The 15088-nt window shown below is 36.8% G+C and overlaps 1 long non-coding RNA gene across 7 annotated transcripts in view; it reads left to right on the forward strand.

The window, feature by feature from the left end:
* The window catches only part of LOC103542134 (uncharacterized), a 110826-nt gene that overhangs the window by 46014 nt on the left and 49724 nt on the right, over nt 1-15088 (forward strand). Inside the window, exon 1 of one of the 7 annotated variants that reach the window (XR_011524625.1) lies at nt 7349-7458. The exons of the other annotated variants lie outside the window; for them this stretch is intronic. This is a non-coding gene — a long non-coding RNA (uncharacterized lncRNA). Of the gene's footprint in view, nt 1-7348; nt 7459-15088 lie in introns of those variants that run through there. 7 annotated transcript variants of the gene reach the window in all.

A 15088-nucleotide genomic window follows, 5' to 3' on the forward strand; every position in this document is an offset into this window, starting at 1 on the left:
AATTTCTAGTTTCATACCACTGTGGTCAGAAAAGACGCTTGATATGATTTTAATCCTCTTAAATTTATTGAGTCTTGTTTTGTTTCCCAGCATATGGTCTATCTTTAAGAATGTTCCATATGCACTTGAGAAGGATGTGTATTCTGCTGCTTTTGGATGGAATGTTCTCTATATATCTATTAAGTCCACCTGGTCTAATGTGGCATTTAAGGCCAGTGTTTCCTTTTTGACTTTCTGTCTGAATGATCTATCCTTTGATGTAAGTGGGCTATTAAAGTCCCCTACTATTATCATATTGCTGTCGATTTTTACCTTTAGTTCTGTTAATAATTGTTTTATATACTTTGGTGCTTCTATGTTATGTGCATATATATTAATAAATATGTCTTCTTGGTGGGTTATCCCCTTTATCATTATATAGTGTCCAATTTTGTCTCTTGTTATCTTTTTTTCCTTGAAGTCTATTTTGTTTGCTTTAAGTATGGCTACACCTGCCTCTTTTGGTTGCCATTTGCTGGCAATATCATCTTTTATCCGTTCACTTTGAGGCTGTGTTTGTCTTTAGAGCTGAGACGGGTCTCCTAGAGGCAATGTATTGTTGGGTCTTGTTTTTTAATCCATCCCATCACTCTGTGTCTTTTGATTGGTGAATTCAATCTACTTACATTTAGGGTGGTTATTGATGTATGAGGACTTAATACTGCCATTTTATATTGTGATCATTGGTTGCTATCTATTTCCATTGTTCCTTTTTCCTTGTGTTTCTGTCTGCCATTTCAGTTTGGTGGTTTTCTGTTTTTGTGCTTTTCAGTTTCATCTTTTTTTAAGTTTCATGTGTTTGCTTTAAATTTTTGTTTTGTGGTTACCACAAGGTTTGTATAAAAGGTCTCATAGATAAGATAGTCCTTTTTTCTGCTGATAGCAATATTATCTTCCTTTGCTATGGAGGTTCCATCCTTTTCCTCTTCCCTTTCTATTCTTTTGTTCTCACAAATTATGTCTTTTTGTATTGTGAATTCATGACCACATTGAAGTATAGTTATTTTTATTGCTTCCTTTCCCTTTATCCTTTGTCATAATTGTTTACTAACCTATTCTGGTATAGAGTTGCAATTTTCTGATTCTGTCTGTCTATTTATCACCTTGCTCAACGTTTTGTATGTCTCTGCCTTTTTGTTTCAGGTAGGAGGCCTCCTTTCAATGTTTCTTGTAAGGCAGGTCTAGTGTCAATGAACTTCCTCAGTTTTTCTTGTCTGGGAAAGCCTTTATTTCTCATTCACATCTGAAAGATAATTTTTCTCCAAGGAATATTCTTGGCTGACAGTTTTTATCTTTCAAAAGTTATAATATCTTGTTCCACTCTCTCCTGGCTTATAGTGTTTCTGCTGAGAAATCTGCTAATAGCCTAATAGGGGTTCCATTGTAGGTTATTGATTTTTTTCCCCTGGCTGCCTTTAATATTCTTTGTCATTGACTTTTGACAGTTTTATTATCATGTGTCTTGGAGATGGTCTTTTTGCATTGAGATAATTGAGAGTTCTATTAGCTTCATGTGTTTGTATATTCAGTTCTTTCCCCAAGTTTGGAAATTCTCAACTGTTATTTTTAATTTAATTTGAAAAAATTAAATAAGATCTCTACTCTTACCTCTCTCTTTTATTTCTTGGATACCTGTTATCCTTATGTTGCCCTTTCTCTTTTTTTTCAATTTTTTTATTGAGTTATTGATAGGTTACAATCTTGTGAAATTTCAATTGTACATTAATGTTTGTCAGTCATGTTGTAGGTGCACAACTTCACCCTTTGTGCCCATCCCCCACCCCACCTTTCCCCTGGTATCCACTAAACTGTTCTTGGTCCATAATTTTAAATTCCTCATATGAGTGGAGTCATACACAGATTATCTTTCTCTCGCTGGCTTATTTCACTTAACATAATTCTCTCAAGGTCCATCCATGTTATTACAAATGGAATGATTTTGCTCTGTTTTGCAGCTGAGTAGTATTGCATTGTTTATATGTACCACATCTTCTTTATCCATTCGTCTGTTGCTGGACACTTAGGTTGCTTCCACGTCTTGGCTATTGTAAACAGTGCTGCAATAAACATTGGGGTGCACAGGACTTTTGGGATTGCTGACTTCAAGCTCTTTGGATAAATACCCAGTAGTGGGATGGCTGGATCGTATGGTAGTTCTATTTTTAGTTTTTTGAGGAATCTCCATACTGTTTTCCATAGTGTCTGCACCAGTTTGCATTCCCACCAGCAGTGTATGAGGGTTCCTTTTTCTCCGCAACCTCTCCAACATTTGTTGCTATTAGTTTTACATATTTTTGTCATTCTAACGGGTGTAAGGTGATATCTTAGTGTAGTTTTGATTTGCATTTCCCTGATGATCAGCGATGATGAGCATCTTTTCATGTGCCTATTGGCCATCAGTATATCTTCTTTGGAGAAATGTCTGTTCATGTCTCCAGCCCATTTTTTGATTGGGTTGTTTGATGTTTTGTGGTTGAGTTGCGAGAGTTCTTTATATCTTATGGATATTAAGCCTTTGTCAGATATATGACTTGCAAATATTTTTTCCCAGTTAGTGGGTTGTTTTTTTGTTTCAATCCTGTTTTCATTTGCCTTGAAGAAGCTCTTTAATCTGATGAAGTCCCATTTGTTTATTCTTTCTATTGTTTCCCTTCTCTGAGAAGGCATGGTGTCCGAAAAGATCCTTTTAATACTGATGTCAAAGAGTGTACTGCCTACGTTTTCTTCCAGAAGCCTTATGGATTCAGGTCTCACCTTTAGGTCTTTAATCCATTTTGAGTTTATTTTGGTGAATGGTGAAAAAGAATGGTCAATTTTCATTCTTTTACATGTGGCTTTCCAGTTTTCTCAGCACCATTTGTTGAAAAGTCTTTCTTTTCTCCATTGTATGCCCTCAGCTCCTTTGTCAAAGATAAGCTGTCCATAGATGTGTGGTTTTATTTCTGGGCTTTCAATTCTGTTCCATTGATATGTGCACCTGTTTTTGTACCAGTACCATGCTGTTTTGATTACTGTAGCTTTGTAGTATGTTTTGAAGTCAGGGATTGTGATGCCTCCAGCTTTGTTCTTTTTTCTCAGGATTGCTTTAGCAATTCCGGGCCTTTTGTTGCCCCATATGAATTTTAGGATTCTTTGTTCTAATTCTGTAAAGAATGTCATTGGGATTCTGATTGGGATGGCGTTGAATCTGTAGATTGCTTTAGGTAGAATGGACATTTTAACTATGTTTATTCTTCCAATCCATGTGCATGGAATGTCTTTCCATCTCCTTATGTCGTCATCCAATTCTCTCAGAAAGGCCTTGTAATTTTCATTATATAGGTCCTTCACTTCCTTAGTTAAATTTACCCCAAGGTATTTTATTTTTTGTTGCGATTGTGAATGGTATTGTATTCTTGAGTTCTTTTTCTGTTGGTTCATTACTGGAGTATAGAAATGCTACTGATTTATGCAAATTGATTTTATACCCTGCAACTTTGCTGTAGTTGTTGATTACTTCTAAGAGTTTTCCAATGGATTCTTTGGGGTTTTCTATATATAAGATCATGTCGTCTGCAAACAGCGAGAGTTTCACTTCTTCCCTCCCTATTTGGATTCCTTTTATTCCTTTTTCTTGCCTGATTGCTCTGGCCAGGACCTCCAGTACTATGTTAAATAAGAGTGGTGATAGAGGGCATCCTTGTCTCATTCCTGTTTTCAGGGGGATGGGGTTCAGTTTTTGCCCATTGAGTATGATGTTGGCTATGGGTTTGTCGTATATGGCCTTTATTATGTTGAGGTAGTTTCCTTCTATGGCCATTTTGTTCAGAGTTTTTATCATAAATTGCTGTTGGATCTTGTCAAATGCCTTCTCTGCATCTATTGAGATGATCATGTGGTTTTTATTCCTCAGTTTGTTGATGTGGTGTATCACGTTGATTGATTTGCGGATGTTGAACCATCCCTGTGTCCCTGGTATGAATCCCACCTGATCCTGATGTATGATTCTTTTGATGAATTGCTGAATTCTGGTTGCCAAAATTTTGTTTAGAATTTTTGCATCTATGTTCATCAGTGATATTGGCCTGTAGTTCTCTTTTTTCGTGGTGTCCTTGTCAGGTTTTGGTATCAGCGTGATGTTGGCCGTATAGAATGTGTTAGGAAGTGTTCCATCTTCCCTAATTTTTTGGAATAGCTTGAAAAGGATAGGTATTAAATCCTCTCTGAAAGTTTGGTAGAATTCCCCAGGAAAGCCATCTGGTCCTGGGGTTTTATTCTTTGGGATGTTTTTGATTGCTGTTTCAATCTCTTTCCTTGTGATTGGTCTGTTCAAATTCTCTGCCTCTTCTTGAGTGAACTTTGGGAGATTTTAGGAGTCCAAGAATTTATACATTTCCTCTAGGTTATCCATTCTGTTGGCATATAGTTTTTTGTAGTATTCTCTTATAATCTGTTGTATTTCTGCAGAGTCTGTTGTTATTTCTCCTCGCTCATTTCTGATTTTGTTTATTTGAACTTTCTCCCTTTTTTTCTTTGTAAGTCTGGCTAGTGGTTTGTCAATTTTATTTATCTTCTCAAAAAACCAGCTCTTTGTCTCATTGATCCTTTCTACTGCCTTTTTCGTTTCAATAGTATTTATTTCTGCTCTGATTTTTATTATTTCTCTCCTTCTGCTGACTTTGGGCTTAATTTGTTCTTTTTTCTCTAGTTCAGTTAGGTGTGCTTTAAGGTTGCTTATTTGGGATTTTTCTTGTTTGTTAAGATGTGCCTGTATTGCAATGAATTTTCCTCCTAATACAGCTTTTGCTGTATCCCATATGAGTTGGTATGGCATGCTACCATTTTCGTTTGTTTCCAGGTATTTTTTTATTTCTTCTTTAATTTCTTCAATGATCCATTGCTTGTTCAGTAGTGTGTTGTTTAGTCTCCACATCTTTGTGCCTTTCTCAGCTTTTTTCTTGTAATTAATTTCTAGCCTTATAGCACTATGATCTGAGAAGATGCTTGTTATTATTTCAATTTTTTTAAATTTGTAGAGGCTTGCCTTATTTCCCAATATATGGTCTATCCTAGAGAATGTTCCATGTGCACTTGAGAAGAATGTGTATTCAGCTCTTTCAGGGTGGAGTGATCTATATATGTCTATTAAGTCCAATTGTTTTAGTTTTTCATTCAGCTCCACTATTTCCTTGTTGATTTTCTGTCTGGATGATCTGTCCATTGATGTGAGTGGGGTGTTGTGGTCCTCTACTATTATTGTGTTGTTTTTACCATCTTCCTTTAGGTCTGTTAATAGTTGCTTTATGAATCTTGGTGCTCCTGTGTTGGGTGCATAGATATTTATAAGCGTTATTTCTTCTTGATGAAGTGTCCCTTCGATCATTATATATTGTCCCTTTGTGTCTCTCTTTACCTGTCTTATTTTGAAATCCACTTGGTCTGATATGAGAATTGCAACACCTGCCCTTTTTTCCTTGCTATTTGCTTGAAGTATTGTCCTCCACCCGTTCACCCTGAGTCTGTGTTTGTCCTTGGGGCTGAGGTGTGTTTCCTGGAGGCAAGAAATTGTTGGATCGTGTTCTTTAATCCATTTTGCCACTCTGTGTCTTTTTATTGGAGAGTTCAATCCGTTCACATTGAGAGTGATTATTGATGCATGTGGACTTAATGCTGTCAATCTGTCGCTCATTATCTTGTTTTCCTGTGTTTCTTTTCCTGTGTGCTTTAGACTACCCATTTAATACTGCAATTTCTTATGCTGGGTTTCTTAGATTTTTCCTTATCTATGATTTGTGACTCTGTTCTGTACTTTATTTTAGTGTCTACCTTGAAGTTTGTATTTAGAATCTCGTGTATAATATAGTCTATTCTCTGGTGGTCTCTTACCTACTTGACCAATACTGATTTAGACCCTTTGCTCTTCCCCTCCTAAATAATTATTTTCATTTTTTATTCCAACTCGTCTTATTAATTTGTAGTTAGAGTGCTAAGATCGTCCTTGTTTTGGTAGTTTCCTTACTTTTACCCTAATGCTATAATTGAATATTTGCTATCCTGTTGTGGTTCTATCCGTTGGTCTCCCTAGTCTGTGGATTGTGTCCCCTTTCTCCCTTTTTTCTTTTTTCAGGTGTGAGAGCCTTCTTGAGGATTTCTTGTAATGGAGGGCTATTAGTTACAAATTCCCTTAACTTTTGTTTGTCTGGAAAAGATTTAATTTCTCCCTCATATCTGAAGGAAATTCTTGCTGGATAGAGTATTCTTGGCTGAAGGTTTTTATCCTTTAAAGCTTTGAATATATCACTCCGTTCTCTCTTAGCTTGTAGCGTTTCTGTAGAGAAATCCGCTGACAGTCTGATAGGGGCTCCTTTATAGGTTATTCTCTTTTTTTTCCTTACTTCCCTGAGTATTCTCTCCTTATCATTCCTATTTGCCAACTTTACTACTATGTGCCTTGCGGTAGGTCTTTTTACATTGACAAATCTAGGAGATCTAAAACCCTCCTCTACACACATTTCTCCATTGATCCCTAGATTTGGGAGTTCTCTTCAATAATTTCCTTAAGCACACTTTCTGCTCCATTTTCCATTTCCATATTCTCCAGAATTCCTATGATCCTTATGTTCTTACTCCTCATTGGATCCATTATCTCTCGGAGATTTTCCTCATTTTTTTCAATGCTTAGTTCTCTTTCTTCCTCTGTCTGGCGCCATTCAGCCTGTCTGTCCTCGATTATGCTAATTTTCTCCTCTATGTTGTCTACACAGGCATTCAGGGAATCCGTATTCTGTTTTATCTGGTCCATTGTGTTTTTCATCTCAAGTAATTCTGTTTGATTCTTCTTTATGATTTCAATCTCTTTTGTGAAGTAACTCCAGAACTCGGCTTGTTTCTCTATCTTTCTCTCTACCTCATTGAGTTTTTTGATTATAGCTGCTCTGAATTCATTGTCACTTAGTTTACCTAATTCCAAGTCCTCAGGATTTAATTCTGTGTTTTTATTGTTTTCCTTCTGGTCTGGGGCTTTTATAAATTGCTGGATGGTAGAGGAGCGGTTTTTTCTCTTGGTGGTAGAATTCAGTTGCAGTTACAGCCTGTCGCCACTAGATGGGGGTCGAGAGCGGCGTGTTAGCTCTCCGCCTTCGGGGCAAGATGGCTGCGCCACTGGCTTCGCTGGGGGGGAGGGACTGTTACTCACACGCGCTGGTCTGGGTTCAGATCAGTTCTGTTCTCTGGTCTCCCAAGGCCCTTAATTTATGGGGTCCCTGCAGACGGAAGTTATACCCCCGTCAGCGGGTCTCCACTGAATCAGTGGCAGGAGTCCTGGATGATCCCTCGGTCACGCGGCCCCTCCCCCCCTCCTTCCCGACCCACGCCACAGCAATCGCAGACTCTAGGGGAGGGAGCGATGTTCTCTCCTACCATTCCAGTGCCTCCAAAGGTGTAAGCAAAGTTTATGATCTCCACCCTTCTTGGTATTGTAGGTCTCTAACAAGCTGGCATTATGTTTATTCTCTGAAATTCAGTTCTTCCAATCTTTTGTTGTATTTTGGAGGGGAGAGAATCCCAGGTCAGCTCACCCTGCCATTTTGCTCCACCTACTTTTCCTTATGTTGCCCTTTCTAATGGAGTCAGATAATTCTCAAAGAATTTCTACATTTTTTTAAGTTTTAGTTCTTTCTCTTCTACCTGCATCATTTCTAGCTTTCTATCTTTGAGTTCACTAATTCTAATCATAATTCCATATGATCTGCTCTATTTGTAATGCTTTCTAATGCATTCTTCATCTCATTTATTAAGTTCTTCAGCTCCAGAATTTCTGATTATTCTTTTTTAGAATTTCATTCTCTTGGATAAAATATTCATACTGTTCATTGATTTTATTCCTGACCTCATTGAACTGCCTTTCTAAGTATTCTTGTGGGTATTGAGTTTCTTCATGATAGCTATTTTGAATTCTTTATCAGTTCGATCATAGTCTTCCATAGCTTTATGTTTAGTTTCTGGAGAATTCTTATTTTCTTTTTTGATGCCATGTTACCATGGCTTTTTGTGGTGCTTGCTGAGTTACTGCTCTGCTGGTGCATTTGTTGTAGCATGCACATTTCTTATTTAGGTATAGATTTGTTTATTTTAATTAAAAATTTTCAACTGTTTGGAGATTAGAAGCCTTTCTTTTGTTTTTCAGTAGGTGGCACTATTGTGCTAGTTTTGAGTTTCTCTTATCTGAGCTTCCTCTGGCTCTGTTTGAGGATCTGTACATTCCACCCTCCATCACCCCTATTTGGAGTGTCATTGGAATTCTTGTTGTCACCACCTGCATCTTTGGGGGTCACTGATGCCTTACTGTTGTTGGTGTCACTGCAGTTGCTGGCTTCATCTCCGCCATGTCCCAGCTCACCTGGTATGGAAGCTCCACCACCTTGGGGAGATGGAGAAGTGCAGGGAACCAGGTCATGAGGCACTGTCTCAGATATTGTCTATTACCTTGTGGCCAAATGTGCCACTGTGGTTAGCTGACCAGAGTGACAAACATGCCTCCACTGCCTCCCTCTGAGTTTCCAGGGGCTGGGGCAGCTGACTTGGCCACCACAGCTTGGAGTACATGGTCCTGGGTTCTGCTTATGCTCTTCCCCTGTTTTGCCTCCTCGATGTCCTCCAATCCACCCACCTTCCTGTATGCTGATGTGTGGATCTCTCCAGTATCCTGGTGTGTTGGGCAATGTAGCCTTTGTTGAGTTACGGATGTTTTGCTCACTGTAGATTGAAATGGAGAGAAAGGATCCTCCCACACTGCCATAATGATGATGTCTGGCTCATTGAATTTCTTCATAACAACTATTTTGAATTCTGTATAAGTTTGATAGCAATATTCCATGCCTTTGTGTTTAGTTGCAGGAAAATTATCATTTTACTTTTTGTGATACCATATATCCTTGAGTTACAATAGCGTTTGAATATGTGCACCTCTGTGCTTATATCTGAAGTAGCAGATACCTTCCTTAAAGATTTATGTTTACTTTGGTTCTTAAAATTCACAAGGCCGCCTATTAGAAACCTTTTCTTTTATTCCAGCAGGTGGCAATATAACTCAAGTTTGTGGTTTCTCCCTTGCCAACTGATTGTAGCCTATTTTCTGAGCAAGCTCTCTGTCTACTGAAGTCCTGGGTCATGGATGCCCTCGGGAGTGCACAGGAGCAGGTGGCAGAGTGGAGGGAGGCATGGGTTTTAGCAGTCGGGGCTTTCAGGGTGCCTGTAGGCCACGCTGGAGAAGTTTTCTAGTGGGGTAATCCCAGAGGCTTGTGCACAGATTTCATGCTGAAGTACTGAAGAAGACAGTTGGAACCATGTTCCTTTAATGCCTTTTGATACTTATATGCTTTGTCCCCTTCCTCCTCCCTTTTCACAGTCATGAAGACCTTTCCTCAGAAATCAGGGAGCTGCTGGAGAGAAACAGGTTTCTCCAGTCATGACACACACAACTGTATAGCCAGGCAGTTACTCACCAGTTTCTACCTCCTCTGTGAGAGAGGTCACCACTACTGCCACACTTCAGCTCAGCCCCGTGCAGTGTTGTCCTGTGGAGGGAGTAGCTCTGGTATAATTTCTCCCTGTTCTCTGTGTCCCCGCCTGTCTCTATCCCACTTTGATGGCAGGTTATAATCTCCTTTCAAGCAGGCTGGACATTAAAATCTCTTGCCTGTGGGTATCTGCTCAGGTCAGAACTCTGCGGGATTTTTTTACCGACTGTGGTGAGTGGTGGTGGAGCAGGTTCTCTAACTCCTTGGATCCACAGCCCTCATTAAGGTCTTATTTGTTTATTTTTGGTTGCACAAGTGGGCAAGATTCCTCCTGAGTCCCTTGGCGTAGGGTGCTGTGACACTTTTGTTTGTGTATCTATGTCTAATTAGTTGTTAAAAAAGGAGGGGGGAGGAGGAACAACTTACACTCTCATGATGCTGATATCACTTGCTAGGAAGAAATACATTTCACATTTATTTAGACTTCAAAACAAAATCAAGTGTGGTTCAGAGTTGCTCGTTTTCAGAACATGAAATAGTCCAAATATATATATATTTATGTATAATTTATATATATATATTTTGATAAATAAATATATTTATATTTAATATATAAAATATATATATATTTCATAGACTGATCTCAGAAGTGACATCACACTACTTTTGCTGTGTTCTATTTGTTAGAAATAAATCACTGGGTTCAGCCCACATTAAAAGGGAGGGAATTACACAAGAGTGTGAAGACTGGGAGGTGGAGATCATTGGGAGCCAGTTTAGAAGTTGCCTTTCACACTTACAATTTGCAAAAATGAAACAACTCAAAACCAGTTACATGACTCTTAATACCTCATTCTCATTGAAGGAACAGGAGGGTCAAATTCCATCAGTTACTGAGTTGTGCCCAAACCTCTGTTTTTTGCACTAGTCTAATTTCTTTAGTAGAGCTGTCAATTTTTATTTATTTTGAGGATAAGTAATTAGGTGCACACAAATTTGGAATTGTTTTGTCTTTCAATAGAACTCAGTCTGCTGTCACTATAAAGTAACTTTTTTTCTCACGTTCTTTTTGCTTTAACAGATATTTTGATGTTAATATGGCTACACTAGTTTTTGTTTGATTAGTATTTGTGCAGTATGCATTGCCTACATTTTTTTTTTCCTGTGGAAGATTCACCCTGAGCTAACATCTGTTGCCAATCTTCATTTTTTTGCTTGAGGAAGATTAACCCTGAGCCAATCTCCCTCCACTTTATATGTGAGTCACCACCACAGCATGGCTGATGAGTGTAGGTCCATACCTGGGATCTGAACCCATGAACCTGGGCTGCTGAAGCAGAGCATGCTGAGCTTAACCACTACACCATAGGGCTGGCCCCTGTATTTTCTACCTTTTTAATTTCAACTTTTCAATTTTAGATTTTTTTTTTTGTAAATAGCATACTGTGTATATCTATATCTATATATTTTTAATGTATCCTGAAACTTTTTCTTTTCACACAAGCATTTAGCCCATTTTAATTTATTGTATTTATTAATATTTTGAGCTAAAATTTACCATATCAACTATGTGTTTATTATTCATCCTGCTAGTCTATGTTCCCTTTTTGCTCCCTTCTTGAATGAATTAAATATATTTTCATTTTATCTCTGTTAGTTTAGAGAATATATACTCTTTTAAAAATTGAGATATAATTAAAAAAACATAAAATTCCTAATTTTAAAGTATACAACTCAATGGTTTTAGTATATTCACAAGGTTGTGTAACCATCACCACTATCTAATTCCAGAACATTTTCATCATTTCAAAATAAAACCCAGTACACATTAGCAGGCACTTCCCATTCTCTCCTATCCACTCCCTAGCAACCATCAATTTACTTTCTATTTCTATGGATTTGCCTATTCTGGACATTTTATATAAATAGAATCATACAATAAGTGGCCTTTTGAGTCTGGCTTCTTTCACTTAGCATAATGTTTTCAAAATTCATCCACATTGTAGCATGTATCAATTATTCATTTCTTTTTATTGCCACATAACATTCTGTTGTTTGGATATACCATATTTTGTTTATCTATTCAACAGTTGATGGACATTTGGATAATTTCCACTTTTGTCTCATGAATAATGCTGCTATGAACACTCATGTTCAATTATTTGTTTGAGTACCTGTTTTCAATTCTTTGGGGTATATGACTAGGATTTGGATTGCAAGGCTGTATGGTAATTCCACATTTAACTTTTTGAGGAACTGTGAAGCTGTTTTCCACAATGGCTGCACCAATTTATATTCCTACCAGCAGTGTAGGAGGATTCAAATTTCACATCATTATTAACATTTGTTATTTTCCATTTTTTCTTATTATCTATCCTAATGGTATGAAGTGGTATTTCATTTTTATTTTGATTTACATTTCCCTAATAACTAATGATGTTGTGCATCTTTTCATACAAACTTGCCATTTGTGTATCCTTTTTGGAGAAATGTCTGTTCAGATCCTTGGTTCATTTTAAATTCAACTATTTTTCTTTTTATTGTTGAGTTGTAAGATTTCTTTATTCTGAATGCTAGACCCTCATGACATATGTAATTTTCAAATATTTTTCCCATTCTTTGAATTGCCTTTTCACTTACTTGGTAGTGTCTTTTGAAATACCAAGATTTTTAAATTTTCATGAAGTTCAATTTATCTATTTTTCTTTGGTTGTTTGTGCTTTTAGTGTCCTATCTAAAAAATCATTGTCTAATCCAAGATCATGAAGATTTATACTAATTTTTTCTTCTAAGAGCTTTCTGGTTTTAGGCTTTATGTTTAAGTTTTTGTCTTTTAATCAATTTTAAGTTAATTTTTCTATATGGTGTGAGGTAAGGGTCTAACTTTAATCTTCTGCATGTGGATATCCATTTGTCCCAGCATCATTTGTTCAATTCAATTTCTTTCCTCATTGAATGGTCTTGGCACGTTTGTTTAAAATAAACTGATTATACATATATGGGTTTATTTCTGGACTCTCAATTCTATTTCATTGACCTATATGTCTATCCTTATGCCAGTATCACACTATCCTGATTAAAGTAGCTTTGTAATAAGCTTTGAAATTGGGAAATGTGAGCTTTCCAGCTTTGTGCTTTACTTTCAAGATTGTTTTGGCCATTCTGGGCCCTTTGCATTTCCATATACATTTTAGGATTGATTTGTCCATTTCTGCCCCCTAAAAAATGGCAGTTAGAATTTTGGTAGGTATTTCAGTGAATCTGTAGATAAATTTAGGAGTTTTGCCAGTTCAACAATATTAAGTCTTCCAATCCATGAATCACTTTCCATTTATTTTGGTCTTCTTTAATTTCCTTTGGTAATTATTATTATTATTATTATTTTGCTGGGAAAGATTTGCTCTGAGGTAATAGCTGTTGCCAATATTCCTCTTTTTTTTTTCCCTCCCAAAGCCCCAGTACATACTTGCATATTCTGGTTGTGAGTAATTCTAGTTCTTCTATGTGAGCTGCCACCACAGCATGGCTACTGACAGATGAGTGATATAGTTCTGTGCCCAGGAACCAATCCCGGGCCACTGGAGTGCAGTGCACTGAACTTTAACCACTAGGCCATCAGGGCTGGCTCCTTCAGTAATGTTTTTTAGTACAAGTATTATACTTCTTTGGTTAAATTTATTCCTGAGTGTTTTGTTATTTTTGATTCTATTGTAAATAAGATTTTTTTTCTTAATTTCATTTTCAGATTGTTTATTGCCAGTGTATAGAAATACAACTGATTTCTTTCTTTTTCTTTCTTTCTTTCTTTCTTTTTTTTTTTTTTTTTTTTTGCTGAGGAAGATTTCCCTGAGCTAACGTCCATTGCCAATCTTCCTCTTTTTTTTCTTATGTAGGCCACTGCCACAGCATGGTCACTAACAGATGAGTGGTGTAGGGCTGTGCCCAAAATACAACTGATTTTTGTATATTTACCTTGTGTCCTATAAACTTGATGAACTCATTTATTACTTGTAATAGTTTTTTGTGGATTCTTTGTTTTCTATACATAAGATTATGTGACCTGCAAATGCATTGTTTCACTTCTTCCTTTAAAATCTGGATGCCTTTTACTTTTTTCTTGTCTAATTGCCCAGGCTAGAATCTTCAGTGCAATGTGGAATAAAAGTGTCAAGAGCAAACATCTTTGTCTTTTTCCTGATTTTAGGGTAAAAGCTTTCAATGTCACCATTAAGTAAGATGTTAGCTGTAGGTTTTTCATAGATGCCCTTTATCAGGTTAGGAAAATTTCCTTCTATTCCTAGTTTTTTGTTTTTTGTGTTTTTTTGAGGATTGGCACCTGGGCTAACAACTGTTGCCAATCTTTTTTTTTCCTACCTTAACTCCCCAAACCCCTGCTGTACACAGTTGTATATCTTAGTTGCAGGTGCTTCTAGTAGTGGGATGTGGGACGCCACCTCAATGTGGCCTGACGAGCGGTGCTATGTCCTCACCCAGGATCTGAACCCTGGGCCGCCACAGTGGAGCGCATGAACTTAACCACTCGGCCACAGAGCTGGCCCCTATTCCTAGTTTTTTGAGTGTTTTTCTTGTGATGGGCTGTTGAATTTTGTCAAATACTTTTCCTGTATTTATTGAGATGATTGTGTAGTTTTATCTTTTATTCTATCAATGTGGTATACTACATTGATTTTTTAATGTTGAATGAACCATGCGTTCTTGGGATAAATCCCACTTGGTCATAGAACATAATAATTTTCATATGGTGCCATGTTATCTTGCTGAGGAATTTTGCATCCATATTAATAAGATATATTAATCTATAGTTATCTTTTTTGTCATTTCTTTGTCTGTTTTTGGTATTAGGGAAATACTGGCCTTATAGAGTAAGTTAGGAATTGTTCCCCCATCTTCTGTTTTTTGGAAGAGTTTATGAAGGATTGGTATTGATTCTTTTTTAAATATTTGATACAATTTATGAGTGAAGTCATCTGGCTCTGAGATTTGTTTTGTGGGAAGTTTTTTCTATGGCTGATTCAATCTCTTTACTTGTTATGCATCAATTCAGGTTTTCTATTTCTTCTTGACTCAGTTTCAGCAGTTTGTGCTTTTCTAAGAATTTTTCAATTTTATCTTGCGTATCTAGTTTGTTGGTATACAATTGCTCATAGTATTCCCTAATAATGCTTTTTATTTCTGTAAGCTTGGTAGTACTGTCCCCTCTTTTATTCCTAATTTTAGTAATTTGAGCATTCTTTCTTTTTTCCTTGTCAGTCTAGCTAAAAGTTTGTCAATTTTGCTGATCTTTTCAACCAACCCACTTTTGAGTTAACTGATTTTCTCTGTTTGTCTATTCTCTATTTTACTTACTTTTACTGTAATCTTTTTTTTTCTACCTTCCACTTGCTGTGGGTTTAATTTTCTTTTCCTTTTATGGTTTGTTAAGGAGGAACATTAGGTTATTGATTTCATATTTTTCTACTTTTTAAATGTAGGTATTTTGTTATGTAATTTATTATACATTTTGTTATGCTATGTTTTCACTTTCATTAATC

This window comes from Equus przewalskii, chromosome 1 (assembly GCF_037783145.1).
Source record: "Equus przewalskii isolate Varuska chromosome 1, EquPr2, whole genome shotgun sequence".
Lineage (NCBI taxonomy): Eukaryota > Metazoa > Chordata > Mammalia > Perissodactyla > Equidae > Equus > Equus przewalskii.